Source organism: Rhineura floridana, chromosome 4 (genome assembly GCF_030035675.1).
Source record: "Rhineura floridana isolate rRhiFlo1 chromosome 4, rRhiFlo1.hap2, whole genome shotgun sequence".
NCBI classification, from domain to species: domain Eukaryota; kingdom Metazoa; phylum Chordata; class Lepidosauria; order Squamata; family Rhineuridae; genus Rhineura; species Rhineura floridana.
The window spans coordinates 24,300,009-24,320,289 of record NC_084483.1 but is presented as its reverse complement, the minus strand read 5'-3'; the positions used below and the strand labels follow the sequence as shown (position 1 = coordinate 24,320,289).

General features: G+C 41.7%; 1 long non-coding RNA gene across 2 annotated transcripts; it reads left to right on the top strand.

The window, feature by feature from the left end:
• Positions 1-11,963: 11,963 nt before the first annotated feature.
• On the top strand, positions 11,964-16,829 carry LOC133384286 (uncharacterized). Of its 2 annotated transcripts, none has more exons than XR_009762481.1 (3): positions 11,964-12,049; positions 12,262-12,298; positions 16,356-16,829. It is a non-coding gene; the product is annotated as an uncharacterized LOC133384286 (long non-coding RNA). The 2 variants fall into 2 exon arrangements; XR_009762482.1 differs by having other exon boundaries at positions 11,964-12,156.
• The last annotated feature ends 3,452 nt before the right edge of the window (positions 16,830-20,281 follow it).

Sequence of the window (20,281 nt, the reverse complement as noted above, 5' to 3'; positions counted from 1 at the left end):
ACTCGCACTACAAGTGCGGGGACACCTTTACCTTTTCTTTTTAGGACCTCACCTGCCTGCTACTTATTTTATTGTTTTCTATGACAAAAAAAGTGCGCTTCTGATTTCTTTACAACTACTGGGGGGTTCCCAGCAATCATCACCTTCCTTTTATGGATGAGGAAGATCTGGCACAAAGATCTGGGGACTCACCCAATGAAGTGATTCACCTTTAGTTCACCCAAATTGATCAAGGTGATACGTTGTTTGAAGCGCACTGCAACCTCGCCAAATAGGTTTATGTATCTGTTAGCTGAGTAGGATCAACAGATAAAAACCACATGGTATATATCATGGAGGAGCAGAATGAGGGTGTGAGCATATGTGTGTGAGAGAATATTACATTTAGGTCATGCTCCAGTTCCTATAGCAGGGATGGAGAACCTTCCAAATGGTGTTGGACTACAGCTCTCAGCATGCCTGACCGTTGGCCATGCTGGCTAGGTTGATGGGACTTGGAATCCAACAATATCTGGAGGTTCACTGGTTCCAAATCTTTGCACTACAGCATGGCTCCTTCCTATGCTGAAGGAAAGCAATGCCAGAAGCCCTGTTCCACACTGAAGAAGACACAATGGAGCTCTTCAGTTATGCCAGAAGCATTCTGTTTTCTGAGAGTCTTTCCCCTTGTGTGATATTACTTTCACAACACAAGACGACCTTTGGGGCAGAGAAAACATTTGAGTGAATGTTCTTTAGAGATTCAGTGGTGATCCCCACCTGTGCACCAGCCAGAAAGCCACTGTAGGTGTTTTAAAAGTCAGTTGTAAATATGGCTGAACGAAAACTACTTGTTGTTATGCATGAACGTTTTTGGTAGTATCGAAAAAGGATCCATCTTTTTGAGGTTGGTAGTGGGGGTTTTTTGCAACTACTGTACACACAATCTATATTATATATATATATATATATATATATATCTTGCCCATTTATAAAACCCATCAAGTGATTTCTAAGATTTTTTTTTCATAGATCCATTTGTCTACATCAAAGAGCAGGAAATAAACATTCAATGAACAATATTTAGTTTCAGATTTTCCTTTCTTTGTCATCTTTATATGCAATTAATGCTAAGTGTGAATCCTTTGTTAAAAACTTTCCAATCAGGACTACCCCAAAGTCATTTTCAGATTTTTATTTTAAATATTAGCATGTCCAATTCAAGTTTTCAAAGCAGAAATACATTTTTCTTTTCCAAATACAATTTTCAAATTAAAACACATTTGAAATATGTTTTAATTCTTTTTAATATTGGATTTGAGATTTTGTCACCTGCCCTGGGACCTAGTGGTGAAGGGTGGGCAATAACTATTATTATTAATAATAAAATAATAGTAATAAATTCACAAATGTGTAATTTTAAAAATAAAATCCTTTTACTGCATAATGAAAAATAAAGCAGAAACTGTGATAATTTAATATTAGAGAAAAGGATCTTGCTCTAGAGATCATTTCAGTTGCACAGGCTGAGCGGAAACTGCTGTACGTTGGCACTATCCAAGAATTTGCAGAGGATGTCACATGTCACAAGGGAGTGTTTCAGGGACCCAGATGTCCATAACTACCATTAGGTAATCTTTTCAGTGTGAACCCATCCAAATCTCTACTGTATACCCTAGCCCCAGCATGATTTGGCATGGTGATGGTGAATTTTGCTGCTGATCTGTCTCACTATGTGCCTCAATACATGGGAGCATTAGCACAGATTCTGCAGGAGTGCAAACACTGCAGAACTTCCACGTTCTAAGAAGCTTAGCTTTCATTTGAAAATAAAGCATGTTTCTAGTCCTTATGGCAGCAAAGATGTATTTGAATGTGTGTGGGCAATGCCGGCTGAAATCTCAAAACATAGCTCCTTGTCCCATTCCATAACTAACATAAGCAGAATAAACAAATTAAACAAAATAGGAAAGGTTGCAGAACAAATTATGCAAATTTACCCACCCCCTTAATTTTGTTGGTGCAGTCTTAGGAACATATGAAGCTACTTTATATGGACTCAGATCATTGGTCCATCTAGCTCAATATTGTCTACTTTGACGGGCAGCAGCTCTCTAGGGTTTCAGACGGGTCATTCCCAGCCCTACCTGGAGGTGCTGGAGACTGAACCGGAGACCTTCAGTAATCAGTGTCTTGCAAACGTCTCTCAATAAAACCACTGAAACCTCTCCCATCTATGTGTGTCACTAGAGTCTCTGTGATCAACAGAGGCTGTGCTTTTAATGAAAATCATATCTGTCCATGCCTGATATAAACAATAAAGTTTGGAGATTTCCTGAAGTACAATCCTGGATATATCTGGAAGCACTGTATGGCTCATCTGCTTGTGACAGCCTTGCTTGGAATGTGTGTGTGTGTGTGTGCATGTGTGGAGATTTGAGTAAAACATGCAGAATGTAGCCAAACTGTACTTGTTAAATGTATTTTGGTTAATGACCACATCGGAACTACCCAACATTGCAGTTCCGGTGGCACAACAGACTTCCATGCACAATGGAAATTCCTCTTTCTCTCCTGTCCCCTCCAGCCCTCTCAGTACTCTCAAAACGAGCTCTGGTGGGTTGGGGGACCCTCTGGAACAGATTTTGGGGACACATGATGGGTGGAGAGGAAACGGAAGTGATCAGTGCATTGAATACAACCAAATGTGTTTAACTTGTCACCTGCCCAGCACCTTAGAGGTGGGGAGAGCTATACATTTCGTTAAGTAAAATCAATCTTCTAACAGCTAAACAGAAAGAACAGCAGAACATCCATGCTCAGATCTCCTGTGTGTTTTTATCAGGCAAATAGAACTGGGAAAGGAGGCTTCAGTTCAGTTTGGGACAGTGCTGCTTGCGGAGTTAAAAACAACAACAACCCATCCCCCACACCATCTTTCTGATCCAAAACCCTTCCAAAGGTACTTTTCCCACTCCAACTAGTCATGACTTGAAAGTCCAAAGTTCAGAGGAAAATAAAGCTGGTCCCTACCATCTTAATAAATACCCACTCAGCTCAAAGGGGGCCTCAAATTTAGACTCTTGTTAATTTTTTTGCATTTAATAAGTTTCACAACTTGTTTTTATGTGCATTGGACCAAAATGTGACAAACACTCTGAACTGACAGCTCCAAATTTAAGCAAATAGATGTGATTTGATTAAAAAACCCACTTAATTTGGTGTGTGAACTGATATAGATTTTGTCATATTAAAGAGTTTAAAATGTTCATAAATACTAATAAAATATATTAGTTATGATGGCACAGAGATAGCTGATATAGCACAGTAGGGAGGAGAGCCTGGCTGGGAGTCCAGAGTCTGTGAGTTCAAATCCCTGCTTGTGTCTCCTGGGTGTCAACGGGCAGCTAAAGATCACCCCCACAGTGAGTGGCTCAGGAGTTATGTGCCCTTCCACCTATGCAAGCTGCATAGTCCCAAGGAGCCCAGTTGCCCCCCCAGCTGGCATTTGCGGACAAGGAAGAGGCTGGCTTGTGCAGCTGTGGCAAGCTGAGCAGGCCCTAGCCAGCTGGTGAGGACTAGCTTCAGAGGGAGGCAATGATAAACCCCCTCTGAATACTGCTTACCATGAACACCCTATTCATAGGGTTGCCATAAGTCGGGATCAACTTGAAGGCAGTCCATTTCATTTTACATGATGGCACAATATCAGAATGTGATGAACATGTCCTCTCAGATCAGCTGATGATATAAACATACCACTCACCTTTTTTTGGTGCCTTATTTTGTTTTTCTGTATCATAGAATAGTAGAGTTGGAAGGGGCCTTTAAGGCCATCAAGTCCAACCCACTGCGCAATGCAGGGATCCAAATCAAAGCATTTCCAACAGATGGCTGCCCAGCTGCCTCTTGAATGCCTCCAGTGTCGGAGAGCCTACTGCCTCTCTAGGTAATTGGTTCCATTGTTGTATGGCTCTAACAGTTAGGAAGTTATTCCTGATGTCCTGTCAAAATCTGGCTTTCTGCAACTTGAGCCCATTATTCCATGTCCTGCACTCTGGGACGATTGACAAGAGATCCCGGCCCTCCTCTATGTGACAACCTTTCATGTACTTGAAGAGTGCTATCATATCTCCCCTCAGTCTTCTCTTCTCCAGGCTAAACATGCCCAGTTCTTTCAGTCTCTCCTCATAGGGCTTTGTTTCCAGTCCCCTGATCATCCTTGTTCCCCTCCTCTGCACCTCTTCCAGTTTGTCAGCATCCTTCTTGAAGTGTGGAGACCAGAACTGGATGCAGTATTCAAGATGAGGCCTAACCAGTGCTGAATAGAGGGAAACTAATACTTCACGCAATTTGGAAACTATACTTCTGCTAATGCAGCCTAATATAGCACTTGCCTTTTTTGCAGCCACATCACACTGCTGGCTCATATTCAGCTTGTGATCAATGACAATTCCAAGATCCTTCTCACATGTTGTATTGCTGAGCCAAGTATCCCCCATCTTATAATTGTTCATTTGGTTTCTTTTTCCTAAGTGTAGAACTTTGAATTTACCCTGTTGAATTTCATTCTGTTGTTTTCAGCCCAATGCTCCAGCCTATCAAGGTCCCTTTGAATTTTGTTTCTGTCTTCCATGGTATTAGCTATGCTCCCCAATTTTTTATCATCTGCAAATTTGGTAAGCATGCTTGGTACGTCCTCATCCAAGTCGTTAATAATAACGTTGAAGAGCACTGGGCCCAGGACCGAGCCCTGTGGTACCCCACTTGTTACTTCTGCCCAGTTTGAGAAGGAACCATTGATAACCACTCTCTGAGTACAATTCTGGAGCCAACTGTGGATCCACCTGATAGTTGTTCCATCCAGTCCACATTTAGCTAGCTTGCTAATCAGAATATCATGGGGCACTTTGTCAAAAGCTTTGCTGAAGTTGAGGTATATTATGTCCACAGCATTCCCACAGTACACAAGGGAGGTTACCTGGTCAAAAAATGAAATAAGGTTAGCTTGGCAGGATTTGTTCTTCATAAATCCATGTTGGCTCCTAGTAATCACTGCATTGTTTTCAAGGTGCTTACAGCTTTAAAATCTGCTCCAGAGTTTTTCCAGGGACTGATGTTAGGCTGACTGGTCTGTAGTTCCCCAGTTCCTCCTTTTTGCTTTTTTTGAAGATAGGGACAACATAAGCTCTCCTTCAGTCATCTGGCACTTCACCAGTCCTCCATGATTTCGCAAAGATAATAGACAGCAGTTCTGAGAGTTCTTCAGCCAGTTCTTTCAATACTGTAGGATGCAGTTTATCGGGCCCTGCCAATTTGAACTCATTCAAAGTCATTAGGTATTCCTTAACCATTTGTCTATCAATCTCAAGCTCCAATCCTGCCCCTTCTACTTCATGTTTCCTGGGAGGGTCACAGATCCTTTTTTGAGAGAAGACTAAGCCAAAGTAGGAATTGAGGACTTCTGCCTTTCTTTGTCATCTGTTATCATTTTGCCATCCACATTGAGTAGCTGTGACACTGTTTCTTTTCTCTGTCTTTTACTATGGACATACCTGAAGAATAGAATTACCAGATATCTGGTTTTCGGCCGGAGTCTCTGGTTTTTGGTGGGCCCACCGGCTCTCCGGCTAGCACCCCTTAATCTCCGGACTCTCAGCTTCAATTTTAAAAAAAGTTAAGTTTCTAGGTGGTCTGGTTCCCGAGATATACACCAAAACATCAGCAGCCGCCCCCCACGACTGTTTAACCTATATAACTGATACGACGCTGAAGTTGGTCCCTAGTTCCCAGTTCCTTATTTGCCTGAAAGATCAAAACACTAAAAAAGAAGAGTTGACAACTACAGCAACTTCAAACCAAACTTAACATGTCTCTGAACCCCAAAATATATGTTGGGGTACCCTGTATGATATATCACTGTGATCAGGGGACTCTCCCCGTCAAGAATAACAATACATTTATGCAATCAAAATCATCAGGCCTCTGATACTATCATAAATACATAATGATGTCATAAAATCATATAAAATAAGTAACTGGGGGTGCCCACCCCAAACTCTGCTCTGGGACAGGACAAATCATATATCCCAGGAAAGGGGAGGGTGTTCTCTACGAGATGCCACTGCATCCCGCCTGGCCCAGAGCTTCTGCTGGGTGCAGGGGAAGGATGAGGGCATCTATGCAGACAGAAAGGGTAAAGAATCTTCTTATTCTTACTCATTTCTCAGACCTCTTTCTGAAGTGAAGGGTCAAATCTGTAAAGAAGTTTGGAGCAGCCACATTAAAAGATAAGGACAGGGCATTCCAGGCAGGAGGTTGCCAACCCTGCTTGGATATGGATGTCTTTGCAGAAGATCCCTAGTCAAGCTTTACCAACAGCACAATCCAAACTATATCTACTCAGAAGTAAGTCCTGTTGAGTTCTGTGGGGGCTTAATCCCTTAGTAAGTGTGTTTAGAATTGCAGCCTTCAGGGGCATCCCTCTTTACTCCCGAATGCTCCCATCTAACATCTCCACAACACTAGGCTCCTTTCTTCCTACAGTGACCTTCTAGTGACTGGCCTGGCCTGAAAGCACTTAAACCCTTCTTGCTGAAAGCAAGCAGACTAGATTAAATGTTCCCTACCCAGGCTTCATCTTTTAGCTAAGATGTCTAGCTTAATTTCCAGTTAGATTTTTTTTAATTGTACACTCCAAGCAACTGTGATTGATGCTTAATGTATCGTGCTTAATGATATCACTCGGACCCGCCCCGTGACATCACTCGGGCCTGCCCCTAAAATCTCAGGTTTTGGGATGCTTCTGGCCTGGCAACCCTACTGAAGAAAGCTTTTTTGTTGCTTTTAGCATCCCTCGCTAACCTCAGCTCATTCTCAGCTTTAGCCTTCCTGACACCATCCCTGCAATTCTGTGATACCTGCCTGTTATCTTCCTTCATGGCCTGGCCTTCTTTCCACTTCCTGTATGTGTCCTTGTTTGTTTTCAGGTCCTCTCTAAGCTTTTTGTGAAGCCACATTGGCTTCTTCTGTTGTTTCCCCCTCTTTTTTCCTTGTTGGAATTGCTTGCCATTGCACTTTTAGTATTTCCTTTTTTAGAAACTCCCACCCATCTTGGACTCCTTTTCTCATTAGAGTGGCTTGCCATGGAACTGTATTTACAATTGTTCTGAGTTTATTAAAATCAGCTTTACTGAAGTCCAGGGTGCTCCTGAAGTCCAGGGTGCTCCTGAAGTCATCATTTCTCCCCCATTTTTATTATGTCTAGGGGCCTCAAAAGCTAGCAGTGGCCTAGGCCTCTCTGGATCTCTGAAATGTCTGGCTATAACTCCCTTTTGAGTGTAAACGTGGTGGCACCCTATGTTCTTTGCTGGGTAATGTCTATGCAATGGTCTTATCAGTCCTTCTTTGAAGAGAATCAACTATGTTTTCTTTAAATTAAGGTATGGCAATTGGTATATGTGAGCTCTTTCAGGTGGAATCTTCGTTCAGTGGAAATGCCCTCTTTTGCTTTACAAAGTCTTCATTCTCTTTTCCAAGGATTCATTTTTTTCCTAGGGTGATTCTGAATTCTTAAAGGAAATGCAACAGGTCAGGCATTTATAGTTTCTTAAACATAAAGCGCTTGATTCTGTGCTGCTTACACTTAACTAAAATGCTTTTCCAGGTGTTCCTGCCTTCATATGCGTTACAATTTCCAAAGCTTTCCTTCTAGCAGATGTGAAATGCAATGATCTCCAGTTTCCTTCTCTTTAATCTCTTGACCCTTTTAAAACTAATGGAGTTGTATTTGCCACTTTCTAATCCTCAGTAATTACACTCCCACCACCAGCAAGCTTTTAAATATGTCAGTTTAATTTCATCTGTGTTATTAAATTTCACAAAATCACATTACCAGCACCTCATCTACATTGTGATGGGTTGCCAGGTCAGAAGCATCCCAAACCCTGAGATTTTGGCGCAGGGCCTAATGATGTCATAGGGGTGGGTCCTAGTGATGTCATTAAGCATGATACATTAAGCATTAACTACAGTTGCTTGGAGCATACTACTCAAACAAAAGAAAATTCTCTGACTAGAAATTAAGATAGAAATCTTAGCGAAATGAAGGTGTTCCCAGGTCTACCTTAAGTGGTGGGATCATTCCTTCTCACTTGCTTCGGGAGCCTGCATAGAGAACATTTAATCTAGCCTACTTGCTTCTGGCAAGAAGGATTTAAGTGCCCTCAGGCCAGGCCAGTCACTAGAAGGCCATGGAACCACTGTTGTTGCTTCTATGGATGTAAGGGAGTGAGGTCAGAGGTAAATGAACTGCAAATAGAAAAAAGAAAAACAAAAAACAGTGATGATTTCCTAAATGCAATGCCATACCAACCATAACAAGATTCCTGTGAGTAAGGCAGAAACCTCAGCATCCCACAACCAGTCAGGATTCATAACCAAAAACCAAAACTAAAAAAATCCTGGCAGCCAGTCAGCCAAGGTTACATGGAAATCCCCATGCAGCACAACCTGACCCTGGGGCTGCAGTTAGTGCAGAATGCTACGGCACAATTGCTGACATGAGTGAGACCCTACCTCTGTTCTGAAATCTGTACTGGTTGCTGATTTGCTACCAGGCCTAGTTCAAGGTGTGCTTTCCATGTTACAGGTGCTACATAGTACTGCTCTTGTAAGAAATCAATCCTTTAGTGTGGCAGTACCTACACTTTGGAATTCCTTGCCTAATGACATTAGGCAGACACCTTCATTGTACTTGTTTGGACACCTGCTAAAAATATTTTTGATTAGGCAAGCCCACTCAGGCATGTAGAAGCTATTGTGCTTTTTATCTGTTTTTAACTCATTGCTGGTTTTATTATTTTGAATTTTTTAAAATACCTGTCTAACTGTTTTTGCCAACAATTTTATTGTTTTAATTCCTGCTGTAAACTGCTTTGAGATTTTTACCATAAAGCAGTATATAAATGTTGTAAATAAAATACATAAATAAATTTGAGTAAATTTCCACTTTTAAGAACAAAGGAATCTTATTCCGACACAGGCCATTTGGTACCATGTAGCAAAGTACTGATGAGATGGACTAGCATTGGCTCTCCAGGATTCCAGGCAATAGTCTTTTCCAGAGATTGAATTTTGGACTTTGCATGCAAAGCATATGCCCTACCACTGAGCTACAGCCCTTCCCCTATTTAAAAAAGTATATTTTAACATTGTTCTTTTTAGTTCACTAATGAATGCACAGCATACCTAGGGCTGATCCACACCATTCATTTAAAGCACAGTCAACACATATTTGAAGCACATGAATCCCACCACAAAATCATGGGGACTGCAGTTTGTTTAGGGTGATGGGAACTATAACTATGAAGGGGAAACTACACTTCCCAGGATTCTTTGGGGGAAGTCATGCACTTTAAATGCAAGTTTGATGTGCTTCAAATGTATTGTGTAGATCTACTTCATAAGCTTTGCCTACATGTAAATCATTTTAATTATTTTTTTTAATTGAAATCAGCTACAAAGTTACTGGGTGACCATGGGCTACTCACCATCTCTCAGCATAATCTGCCCCTCAGGGTGAAAACAACATAGGGGGACCATGACCAGCCCAAGGAAGAAGGCCACACTTAAAATGAAGAGGAAGTAATAATGTACAACCATACTGTGAAATCAGATACTTAATGGGACATAGTATAAAGAAATATTTATATAAGCATGACTATCAAATATGTTCATTATTCATACAACCTGTAAATATATGTATAGTGCAATCCTATGCATGTTTACTCAGAAGCATGTCCTAATGTGTTCAATGGAGCTTACTCAAACAGGGAAGTGTGCACAGAATTGCAGCCTCAAGTAATAAGGAATTTCTCTCACGCAACCCAAAATTCAGAATCATGCCACTTTAAGCTGTTTTGCAACTGTTTTATATTTCTTTTTATGGTTATTGGATTTTAAAGTGGTTTATTTCTTGTTATGAGCTGCCTTGGTTTCCAATCGGCAACCCTACCACACTGGGATGTTGGAAAGACTCCATATAAACACACTGGAGATCTAAAATATATACACCCCATATAATAGTTTATTGTCAAAACCAGTTGGTCATTGCAGAACTTTTTTTAAAAAAAATCAGTATTAGTTTCCTACTAAATAAAAGGTAGTGACACCTAAGTAAGCCCTCCCTATTTGTTTTTTTTTAAAAAATAGGATTGGAGGGGAAGAGAAAGATTTACAACACAAACACAAACTTTTGCTATGTTCACTCAAAGGTGCCATTGATTTACAACACAATCCTAACCATGACTACTCAAAAGTAAGTCCTACTGAATTCAATGGGGTTTACTCCTGGTATGTGGGATTAGCATTGCAGCTTTACTGTCAGAAAAGTGAGTATAGGGTTAAAGCTTCATATTAGAAAGGTTTTCAGAGGCTATGAATTAGACAAATAAACTGTCCTCTTCAACAGCCAAGGAAAATTTAAACTTGTTTGACTCCTCATAATTAGAAAAGCATAATACATTGTAATGACATTTAGATCTCCTGCACACAAGAGAGAAAAAACTTTAGCTTACTCAGTTTATGAGATCTTCAGACAAGTAGGAAAAAACAAGTCTTATGGCCTTGCAATGGGTTCTAGCTATTGCCTGGAGGTCAACATATCCCTTGTCAATCACAACCCTGACTTGACTTATTTGCTAAAAACATGAAAGGGTGGAGTTAGAGCAGCCAGCTACAAGCTCATTTGCCAGAAGTTGGGGGGGTGGGGTGGCTGACATTTTGGTGTATATCTCTTGAACCAGACCACCTAGAAACCTAATTTTTAAAAACCTGAAAGCTGAGAATGTGGAGATTGAGATGACTCACAAGGAGACCCAGAGAAGACCCCAAAAAATCCAGAGTCTCCAGGCAAAAACCAGAGACCTGGCAACCCTAGCTATGATACATGTTGTTTCAAGTATCAAGTTGATATTTCTTAATTGTACATTTTCTGCTGTTTATCTTCTGTCTGTCCTGAAAACGGAATTATTTCCTGGGATTTCAGGCCTCACAAATCTCACAAACATGGATGTAGAATTCTTCAAGAAGAGGAAAGCAGCTGATGAGGGAGTTTTCAAAGTGCTGGTAGGGGAAGGATTAAGAATCCTCACCAAGCTTCTTTGCATCCTGAGGATATTTTGCAAGACAGAACATACCTTCAGTCTGTGGCAGCAATATAATATGTAGTTTGGCCCTTAGTCAGTTTAGGAAGAGGAGGAGACTGTTTTACATATTTTAGTTTGCATCTTTCCTCCCCAAAATGTAAGCTCTACTGCATGTTGGATTTTTTTAACAGCATAACATGACATTTTGCATACCCTTTTCTATTTTCCACAGAAACAAATCAGTCAAAATGCTGCAACAGAAATCTGAAGACAGACCATAAAGTCATCTGCTTGATCTATAAGTCAAGCATGATGGGAGTCCCTGATGCATCACAAATTGAAAAAGCCAAAGAAAGTAATTCACCTACCATTATTATGGACACATCCTAATGCTAATCTCTTCTCTAAACTCTCCTAAGGGTGAAGACAGACATAATAAAAAAGATATAACATTTAAAAAGAGCCAACTTGGTGTAGTGGTGAGAGAACCAGGTTGAAATCCCCAATCAGCCATGGACCTCACTGGATAATATTGGGCCAGTCACTGTCTCTCAGCCTAACCTACCTCACAGGGCTATTGTGAAGATAAGATGAGAAGGGGAAGAACCATATATGCTACCTTGAACTACTTGGAGGAAAGACAGAATATATGCAAACAAGCAAGCAAGCAAAGAGACTCATTCTGCAGGTGTGTTGATAGACAAGCTTACCAGCCAATCAAACCATGGCTTAAGCAATCTTACCTTCCCTGACCTTTCCTGCTCTCTCATTTGGTTCCACTGTCTTTAATTACTTCTCCACCATCTGGGGAAAGTTACCAAAGTGCCCCATAGTCAGGTGGTTAAAATGGAAGCAGCACATAACCTCCTTCTGTTGCAGACACCCATCTGTGGGCAGCTTTCTCTAGCCGGAAGGTGGATGTGGTAGGTAATAATAAAGTGAATAAGTGGTCAAAACTGATCGGCTGCTATGGCTAGTCTGACAGTTTTCCTCTGCAGATGGGCCTAGATTGTGCTGAGAACACATGGTGGTAGGTTTGTTTGTTTTATATTATGTCTGTCTTCACCCTTGGAGAGGGGCTAGTTGTTATCAGGTTTTGATTCAACACCATATTTGTTTTTGTTATTCATTACAGAAGTGCCCCCAGATTGGACCACCATGGAAACACTGAGGTCAGTTTCTCTGATGTATATTTTCATGCTTGCTTGATGGGCTAGCATACCTCATATAATGAGTCAACAAAGTTTTGGTGGTTCTAGGCTGAGGGCCTCATGTATAATCTGCTCATGTATAATCAGTGGCTGTGCCACCCGACAAGACAAGAAACTGTAAACACAGCTGGCTAGGAATAAATTATCCTTAATCCCTAGCAATTTGCTCTTCGCTACTATTGTGCCTATATCAATCTTCCACAGCCTGGTTGCTGGGACTACCACTCCCAGTATCCCTGGTCATTGTCCATTCTAGCTGGGGCTCATGGGAGTTGGGGCCCAAGAAAATCTGGAGGGTGCCAAGCTGCAGAAACCTGGTCTATCTATTAATGCTATCTGCCATGAAGAACCCTGTGACACTGTAGATTCCAGTATTTTAATTACTGCCCTCCTGGGTCATAGAGATTAGGCTAGGAAGGGGTTTTCATCCTTTATTTTATTTATTTATTTAAAAAAATGTATATGCCACTTGACTGTAAAAGAAAACCAAACTCTTAGTGGTTTACAAAAAAAATCAGAATTATCAATAACACAGTTAAAAAGTAATTAAAACATTCTAAAAACAATTAAAAGAGCAGCAGACTAAAAAGATTGAAACATATCAACACATATGTGTCTGCATAGGCTTACCTAAACAGAAAAGCTTTAAGAAGGTGCAGAAAAGAATACAGTGAAGGCACCTGCCAAATGTCAATAGGTTGGGAGCTCCAAAGAATAAGTGCTGCTACATTAAACTAAGGATTTCTTACAAGTGCAGAATGAGTATTATATGGCACCTATAGCTGTGCTTGTTCTGCAGATTGAAGTACTTAAGTGGGCACATATAGGGATCAGGCAGTCCCATAAGTAAACTGGTTCCAAGCTGTGCTGTTCCAATAGTAACACCTTGAACTTGGCCTAGTAACAAATCGGCAACCAGTGCCTCAGATCCCTGAGCAGAGGTATTATATGCTGACAGGGTCTCACTCCTGTCAGCAATCTGGCTGCAGCATTCTGCAGTAACTGCTGTTTCCAGGTCAATTGCAAGGGAAGTCCCACACAGAATGCACTTTAGTAATCCAGTCTTGAAGTCACCAGTGCCTGAACTACTGTGGCCAAGCTCTTCTGGTTCAGGTATGGTCATAGTTGTCTCATTAGATGCAGCTGATAAAAGGCACTTCTAGCCACCAAGATTACCTGGGCCTTCAGTGACAGAGCTGGGTCAAGAAGCACCCCCAGACTGCATACCTGCTCCTTTGCTTAGCTGTACTTTCTCTAAGCTATTTATGTAAAAGCACAATGCATCTAGGAATGCCAGATGGAACTACGGTTGCCAGGTTCAGGGTCTGAGACTGATCCTGTATCTTTAGGAGAAGAGAAAGTCAGCCAAGCGCAGGTGTGCTTGCAACCCTGTAATGGGCAAAACCACAAGGCGGAATTCTCCCTTCCCCCTGCACAGCTTTTAAAGATACAGAAGACCTCTTGGTTGCCAGGCCCAGCCTCCAAGAGGTCTTCTGTATCTTTCAAAGTTGTGCAGGGGGAAAGGAGAATTCCACCTTGTGGTTTTTCCCATTACAGAGTTGCAAGAACACCTGCACTTGGCTGACTTTCTTTTCTCCCAAAGATACAGGATCAGTCTCAGGCCCTGAACTTGGCAACCCTAGATAGAACCTTCTCCTGCATAGTTAGGCTTGCCTAGAAAAAAGAGTACTATAATTACAGATTTTGGCAGATGGCCTTTCAAAAGTGGTGTCAAGTACAAGAAAGGCTTTTTAAATTTTGTAAATTTTTAAATATTTTAATTTAACATTCTAAACTTAATATGATCTTAATTTAAATCTCAATGGCAATTTTATTAATGTTTTATAATTGTACTATATATATATTTTTTTCCACACTTGCTCATATTTTAATTGTGATTTTATTTGTTGTACACCGCCCTGAGAGCTTTCTGCTATAGGGCGGTCTAGAAATGTAATTAAATAAATAAATAAATAAAAATAAATAAAGGCAAAGAGAAGAGTTTCATGCTTATGCCTGCTTTGACACCATTTACTGGTTCTCTAGGGAAGAAGTGGGCAGATAAGTAGGTAGGTGTCTACTGGCATATCTCTGGGTGATTTGCAGTGGATCAGCAAGAGTTTGACTAGCAATAACAAAGGGGCTTTCCCCCACCCTAAATTAGGCTGCTGAAATTAAGAAAGCTTGGGAGGAAAACATGGGGCAGATTTTTGTGTGCAAAGGACTGTGAGCTTAGTTTGGAACTGAAAAGAAATTCTCCAGCTAAGCATGTGCACAGAGAGAACTTGTTCATTATTCTAACCATAGGCTACACCAGCAGTCTTGAGCCTTTTCAGACCTGGGACCCATCTTTAACCTAAACATGTACTTGGAGACCCATTTCTTAATTTTTTACCATGTATTTTATGGCAGTAGTGCTGCTGTTGTGACCCACCTTAGGTAGGCTGCAACCCGGTAGTGGATCTTCCTGAACCATCAGTTGAAGATCAATGGTCTACAACTATTCCCAACCTTTGGGCCCCCAGATACTGCTGGACTGAAACTCTCATCAGCTCCAGTCAGCATGGCCAATGATCAGGAATTATGGGAATGGAAGTCTAGCAACATCTGGGGACCCAACGGTTGGGAAAAGCTGGCCTACACCATTGAGCCACTATTTTGCACCTGGTTCCATTCAGTGGACCTCAGAATTCTAATTCCCACCCTCTTCCTATGACTGTAATTTGTTTTCACTGTTTTTAATGCTGAATTTTATATTGTAACCCACACTGGGACCTGCTGGTGAAGGATGGGTAGTAAATTCCTTCATCATCATCAAAGTTGATCCTGGAAGCTTGAAGCCACCCTTCCCCTGCTCTAGGGCTTAAGGCAAGGCATTATCTTGGTGGAATGATAGCATATGAAAAACTTTCCTAGGCATTCAGGGCTCCACATTGTGGCAGTAACATATGTCAATATCCAGTGCATGGATCACCTGGATTGTGTGGCTGCTTCCCATGCTGGGTGCTGCATCACCATGTGGGATCCACTGCAGTCTAGGTGAATCAGATGGTTGCAGGTTGCATGTGGTGCTGTTTAAAATGGAGGATAGCACCAATATAGAGAGATGAAATAGCTCTTCATCAGGGAAATATTAATTTGTGGTGCTGTTGTTTTTTTAAAAAAACTCTCATCTTGCTTACTTCAAAGGGGATACAACACTGCTTGCATGAAAAGGATTTTGCTCTTTTGAAGGCATAAAAAAGGAGATTTTTCAATCCTTGCCTGTCTCAGTTCAACATGCATTGGTCTTCACTGAATGGATGTTTTAAATCAAGCAACCATCTGAATAGCCTTAAGCTATATTTTGCTTCTGAAGTATGGAAGGAACCCATCCACACCGATGTGCTTTTGTGAGAGTCAGTGTGGGGTAGTGGTTAGTGAGTTGGCAAGGCTCATTTAACATTGACATGAAATTGAGCCTTCAGTGTTTGGAATGCTCTGCCAACGAGTTTCAGCAGGCACCTTCTGTTTTAACTTTTAAGCACCTGCTGAAAACCTTTCTGTTCTACCAGACTTATGCAATCAATTAAGAAGATGTCTTTTTACAATAGTTGACCTTTGTTTTTATTATATTTTTAAATGTTTTTATTGTATGGTTGTTGGTTTTAACTAGTAGTAAACCACTTTGATGTTTTTAATGAAGTAGCAGTATACAAATATATTTATAAATAAAAAAATTAAAAATAGACTGCTGGACTAAGTTCTGTGAATCCCCATTCAGCCGTGAAACTTACTTGGTGACTTTGGGCCAGTTACTATCTCTCAGCATATCCTACCTCACAGGGTTATTGTGAAGATAACATGTGCACCTCTCTGAGCTTCTAGACATAAGGGTGGTATTTAAATGTTACTTTGTGGCAGTAACCAGGTCACTAAGGGAGCACATGAATTGGACATCAGATTCAATATATTATATAACTGACTACTTCAATAGGTCTAGAATCAGGGAAGAATATTTACTCTTTTTCCTGCCCAGCTTTCCCTAAGAAGAACAAAGGAAGACAGAACAATCCCTGAAAGAACTGAAGACTGTGTTTAGACTGCCTGTCGGATTTACTTCGTGATGTGAGGGATTCGGATATCAAAGTTATGTGTGTAGTGCAAATCACTAAACAGACAGTATGAGACTTGTAACATGGCCTATGACAAAAGATAGCAAATACGTTAACTATATAATGCATATCCTGGAGAATTTACAGTCCAGTGGCAACAATTAAGGCAGTACAGTAAGCAAAGGGTTTCATGTGGTTTTTGTGGTTAGAGCCATTGATGAAGCAGGTGTGTTTTTAGAAGTCCTTTGAGGGGAAAGGGTAGAGTTTTAGAAGACTGACAAGTACATCCTCAGAGGCTGCTGTATATTCTTAGATGTCAATGTTAGGAAGTCAGTCGAGCGCAGTGATGGAAAGGAGGGTGCATGTGCACAAGAAACTGAGATGCAATGAACAGAAAAATAAACCATGAATACTCAGGGCAAGCCCTAAACCAAACGGTGCTCAAGGCAAACAGAATCTTTGGCGCTCCCTTTCCTTTGATTCAACTTGTCATTGCATTTGTTGCTCATTTCAGGACTACAGTGCATGATTTGCATCCATGATTTATCCCTGTCATCCGTGAGAATGTATGAGTGGATCAGATCACCATCATTTGTGCTGTTGATGCTCATGCTGTTGAATGAATTTCCCCATGGGGGAGAAGAATATTATTGCAACACTGGCCTGGGGTAGGGAATCTTGTTCAGCCCAAGCGCCACCTTCCCTTCTGAGGGCCACATACCAGTGGTGGGTGGGGCCAGAGGCAAAACTGAGCAATGCAACTCAGGTAAATGTTACCTTTGTGCCTGAGGTGAGGTTCTGCACACATTCACGCACCTCTCTCTAGCTTTCATCCAGACATATAGGAGGAATTAGAGTTCAGGGGCACATTCCAGCTAGATAGAGAAGGATGGAGGGCTGCATTCAGCCTCCCAGGCCTGAGACTCCCCACTCCTAGGCTATGCAGAACAGTGTTGCCAGCGTTACAAGGGATGATGAACAGTTTTGCACTGTTTATTCCAGATCTGAAATGGACAGCTTGTGGCAAGAGCCCTGCCCCAGCACAGCCTGTTGCTCCTCAAGCCCAATGCCCCAGGTGGCCTACATCGAGCCCAGAGAATATTACATGGAACAGAGGAAAAGAGGCAACAAGGGGTGTTTACAGACAACAACCATTTGTTCGTTTATTTATAAGAATATTTGTATACCGCTTTTTCGTTAAAAGCATCACAGCGGTTTACAAGTGAAAAACAGTAACAAGCATAGAATAAAAAACATTAAAAATGCAATATAAAGAGTATGTGAACATTGCTTACAAATCCACCCTCGCTAGTGTTGCCTTCTGTCTTGTAAGGATCCAAGGGGGAAACTTACCTATGAGCTTTTGTGGCTGTTATGGAACAGCCAGCGAGTTGGGCTGTTCTCCAAAGCTGTAGCTCAAGCCAGAAGAAGTTGGAGAGTATGAGCTCTATCCAGGACAGAACAGTGGCTAGACTAAGCAGAACAGAGAGGGGGAGGGGGAGGGGGAGGGGGGGGAGGTAAGGGCCCCTGAATGAGAAGAGCCTGTGCAGGGTATGAAAGGGCAGCGGAAATACAGTAGGACCCCGCTTACCGGTGCTTCACATTCCGGCGTTCCGCTAATGCGGTTGCGGGAAATTCCCCTTTTTAAAGCCGATTTAGCGATTTTATGACATTTTCGCGTCATTTTTGCACGACGGCCCCACTATAGTCTATGGGTCCCGCTTTACGGCAATTTCCACTTTACGGCGGGGGCCTGGTCCCTAACCCGCCATATAAGTGGGGCCTTACTGTAGCCAGGGGGGTGAAGACTTTGAAAACTTCCTAGTGGATGGCGGTGTGGGAACATCCAAACCATCTGAGGCACACCAGTGCTTAACACTAAATAGGAACTACTTATTGTTATAAACAGCCTGGAAAATCCATGGCAAAGATTATATAACTGGCCCAATATAACAACAAAATATGTATCTTCTTACCGTTGCTTGTCTTTCCTTCAGATCAAGGATGAAGAACATGTGTCCCAGATGTTGCCAGACTTCAGTTCCCATTGGCTCCAGTTGGCCTGGCCAACAGTCAAGGTGATTGTAGTTGGAGTCCAGTAACAACTGCCAGTGTGGTGTAGTGGTTAGAGTGTTGCAGTAGAACCTGGGAGGCTAGGGTTCAAATCCCCACTCAGCCATGAAGCTTGCTGGGTGACCTTGGGCCAGTCACAGTCTCTCAGCTTAACCTACCTCATCGGGTTGTTGTAAGGATAAATGGTATGCCACCTTGAGCTCCTTGGAGGACAGATGGGATATAAACAACAACAACATTGGAGGAGAGGCAGACACAAGTTCCCCATCCCTACTTTAGATGATGAAGAAGCAACAACTACTGTCTGAAAGCCACATGCTTAATGACCAGCTCTAAGTGCTGTGCCACTGCAGTAAAAACTGCTTGAATTCAACAGTGCTAGCATGAAGCATTTCCCCACAAATCACTACTGCTTCTGAAAAATGCCATAAAACAGAACTGTAGAAATAATTTGGAGCCTGAATGCAGCTCCTGGCTAGGGGAAGAAGCATTATTTGCTGCCTTTGTGGACTTTGAGGGCGGCAGTAAGGATGGGCAAGAAATTTGAGCCAATTTGCACTTGAAGCCAAATCTATCAAATTCGCACTTTCCCAAACAATATCAGAACCGAAACACAGCCATCCTTCAAAATTCACACATTTTAATTTTGCAATATAGTTCACCAACCAACGTTTACAAAAATGCATATGTTATGGGAAAGTGCACATAAAAATGAATATATGTGTGAACATAACACAAAAAATGCATTATATGACAAAATTGCTTGGAAATGTGTACATTAATCAAAAGTATCTACAACAATGTGTTTATTAGGAGAAACTCACATTAAAATGCTGGATAATTTTCATGAGGGTTTTTAAAAACCAAAATTCACAAATTGCTGCAGAAATGTGGAGAACTGAATTTGATTGAAAAAATGAGAAACTGAAAGAACGGAAACTGACAAAAGTTTCCACCATAGGCAGCAGTAAGTTTGGCGTAACAGAGGCAGTGTGATGTAGCAATTATAGTGATGTAGCAATTATAGAAACAAGAATTCAAATCCCCACTCAGCCAGGAAGCTTTCCTGGGTGACCTTGGCCCAATCACAGTCTCTCAACCTAGCCTACATCACAGGGTTGTTCTGAGAGGGAGTAGAACCATATACACCACCTTGAACTCCTTAGGGAGGAAAGATGGGATATAAATGAAATAAATAAATATACACAAGATGCTAGGTCGCTTTTGGAAAAGCAGGCCCATGCTCAGCCCATAGCAATGTGCTAAAGTAGGGACAGGAGGTGAAAGAGCCATCAATCCTACATCCTTGCCATTGCCTTCATCATGGCAGCTGTTGTTGGCATTGTAGCAGACAGAGCAAAGGGTGGGATTGAGTAAGTCTCTCCTCTTGGGATTGGTGGTAGTGAGTAAGCCTGTGGGAAAGGTTCAAGGTTTCCAATCCCTTCCCCCTTCCTTGCCCATGACATTTAGCAGAGTTAACCTAGCATTAGTCCTGATTGACTGTCTATATTCCATGCCTTATAGGGTTGCCAGGTTCTTGGCCTGAGTCTGATCCTGTATCTTTAGAAGAGAAAGTCAGCCAAGTGCAGGTGTTCTTGCAACTCTGTAATGGGAAAAACCACGAGATGGAATTCTCCCTTCCCCCTGCCCAACTTTTAGAGATACAGAAGACCTCTTGGTTGCCAGGCCCGGCCTCCAAGAGGACTTCTGTATCTTTAAAAGTTGTGGAGGAGGGAGGGAGAATTCCACCTTGTGGTTTTTCCCATTACAGAGTTGC